The 2,778-nt window shown below is 62.0% G+C and overlaps 1 protein-coding gene across 2 annotated transcripts in view; it reads left to right on the forward strand.

Annotated features, from left to right (window-relative positions):
• RAB40B (RAB40B, member RAS oncogene family) overlaps positions 1–2,778 on the forward strand; it is a 38,962-nt gene that overhangs the window by 904 nt on the left and 35,280 nt on the right. The window lies entirely within an intron of this gene.

A 2,778-nucleotide genomic window follows, 5' to 3' on the forward strand; every position in this document is an offset into this window, starting at 1 on the left:
GTCCGGGGGGGACTGGGGGTCCGGGGTGGGGTGCGGGTCCGGGTCCGGGGGCACCGGTCCGGGAGGAGCGGGGTTCGCGGGTGGGCCTTTCTCCGCCCGGCCCCGGCCCTCGAGCGGCAGCTTCCCTCTGCACTCCGGTTTCGCTCGAGGCTCGTGCGGCGCCGTCTCCATCTTCCTCCGCAGTCTGCGCGCAGCCCGGGCCCGCGGCTGGACCGGGCGCTGGGCTCCTCCCGACCTGGGGCCGCCACCGCGGGGACTCGGGGAGGACTGGAGTCCACGCGTGCGCGCGTTCGTGGCGCGGGCCACAGGGCAGGAGGGGTGGGAGGGACCAAGCTCCGGGCGCCCAGGTGCTGGTCTGAGCGTTGGTGGGAGGCGAGGACAGGGAGACCAGGGGCGGGTCCCGAACTCAGGGGTCCCGCGTGATCAGGGCTTCCCCCGGGTGGACGGGTCCGGGAGGAAGGGGCGCAGGTGACTCGTGTGCGGCGGCAGGACCGGGGTCTCCAGGGCGAGGGGAGGCCGGAGCACCCAGAGCTCCCAGCAAGGCCGCCCGGGGATCCCTGAAGTTTGAGACTTGAAAGCCGGCACCTGGCGAGGGGGGCAGGAACCGCGAAGGCCGGAGCGCGCCGCGGCGGACACCTCACCTCGGCCAGGCGGGGCGTCACCCACGCGGCTCCCCGAACCGCCCGGAGGCTGCCGAGCCTGCGGCTGTGGAACGAGGCCCGCCTGTGCCCACCTGGCGGCCGCACTTCCGACAGAGACCCGTCTCTGGGTCCTGGGCGGAGGAGGGCAGCCAGGGCGCGGCGTTGGAGCGGGGTGGGGGGAAGCCCCGGGTCCAGGGTCCTCCCAGAGGGAACAAAGGAGAGGGTAGGAGAAGCGGGATCCGAGACTGCGAGGAGAGGGTGCAGGCCGCCCCCAAAGGGCAGCTCCAGGCAGGCTGCGTGGGGCCGGGGGAGGGTGGCGTGGCCGGAGGGGTGTCCTGAGCTTGGAGCGTGGGGTCGGACTCAGGTGCTCTGGCACACCCCAGCTTAGGGGAGGGGGTGGCGGTGAGGAGTGGGCCTGCAGTTTGGGGGAGCAGTTGAGATGGGCTTGGGCTCACGACCAGGGCCCAGAGGCCTCCTTAAACGGCAGCACACCGGGGAATCTCTGGCGGCCGGTGGGTGCGGTGGGTGCGGTGGGTGCTCCGTGGGGTGGGAGGGAAGTCTGGTCGCTGCTGCTGAACCGAGGCTGAGTGGCGCGCTGCTGCTGTCGCCTGTTCTAACCCCGGCTCAGCGGCAGGCCTCTAGGCCGTGGTGTCCAGTGGCCTGCCGTGAGCCACGTGTGGCTGTGGAAGAGCAAAGCAATTAGAAGGAAACAGAACAAAAAGTTTCCAGCGGCCACGTTCCTGGATAGCTCCGATATCGCTGTGGCAAAGGCCCAGGGCCAGCGCTGCCCTGCAGATGAAGCGCCTGGAGGACAGGGCTTTGTCCGCTCGGTGTCGGCGGGGCCTGGGCACAGTGAGGCATGAACCGTTCCACAGCCAGAGGAAAACGCAGTCGGCAGCGTGTTCGCCCGGATGGGTGTGGGCTTTAAGCGCCGTGTGTGTTTTGGGGGCGCCAACTCTGAAGGTGTTGAGTTATGGCAGGTGAGTGCCCTGGGGCATGTTGTGAAACTCCTGGCTGGTTTGAACCGAGGCTTAGGGGTGCTTCCGCTGCGTGACTTTTGGTTGTCGTGTGCTGAATCCAGGGCGACCAGAAACAGTGGACCGCTGCTTTCTTCTAAGGCTTTCCCTTGACACAGAAGGAGGGTTCAGGCCAAAAGGACACCTCCCACCAAGGGCTTTGTTGTCAACCGGGCCTGGGCTGCTGTAGAAAAAACTGGTATCACAGGTGTACCCTCGCAGGGTTTTTATTTACCGAATATTTGTTTTAAGGTTGAGAAAAGATATTCTGGCTGGGCATGGTGGCTCATGCGTGTAATCCCAGCACTTTGGGAGGCTGAGGCAGGCGGATCACGAGGTCAGGAGTTCGAGACCAGCTTGGCCAACTTAGTGAAACCCCATCTCTACTAAAGATACAAAAAATTAGCCGGGTATGGTGGCTTGTGCCTATAGTCCCAGCTACTAGGGAGACTGAGGCAGGAGAATTGCTTGAACCCAAGAGGCAGTGCTTGCAGTGAGCCGAGATCACGCCATTGCATTCCAGCCCAGGCTACAGTGCGAGACTCCATCTCAAAAAAAAAAAGAAAGAAAGAAAGAAAAGAGATTCTGAAAAATAGTAAGAAGTTGGGATGATGATGTTTTATTTTTAATTTTTTCAGAGGCACGGTCTTCTCTGCCACCCAGGCTGCAGTGCAGTGGTGGGATTGCAGGTCACCGAAGCCTTGACCCACCTGGATTCAAGCCATCCTCCTGTCTTGGCCTCCCCAAGTGCTGGGATTATAGGCCTGAGCCACAGCACCTGGCCATGCTTTTTTTTTTAATTTTTTTATTTTTTAATGGCATGTTACACTGAGAAACAGTAGGTGCTTCTGTTTTCAAAAGGTGAGGGTGATTGGGCGCGGTGGCTCACGCCTGTAATCCCAGAACTTTGGGAGGCCAAGGTGGGCGGATTATGAGGTCAAGAGATTGAGACCATCCTGGCCAATATGGTGAAACCCCGTCTCTACTAAAAATACAAAAACTAGCTGAGCGTGGTGGCGCGTGCTTGTAGTCCCAGCTACTCGGGAGGCTGAGGCAGGAGAATCGCTTGAACCCAGGAGATGGAGGTTGCAGTGAGCCGAGATCACGCGATTGCACTGCAG

The sequence above is a fragment of the Cebus imitator genome, unplaced genomic scaffold (assembly GCF_001604975.1).
Source record: "Cebus imitator isolate Cc_AM_T3 unplaced genomic scaffold, Cebus_imitator-1.0 Scaffold36, whole genome shotgun sequence".
NCBI lineage: Eukaryota > Metazoa > Chordata > Mammalia > Primates > Cebidae > Cebus > Cebus imitator.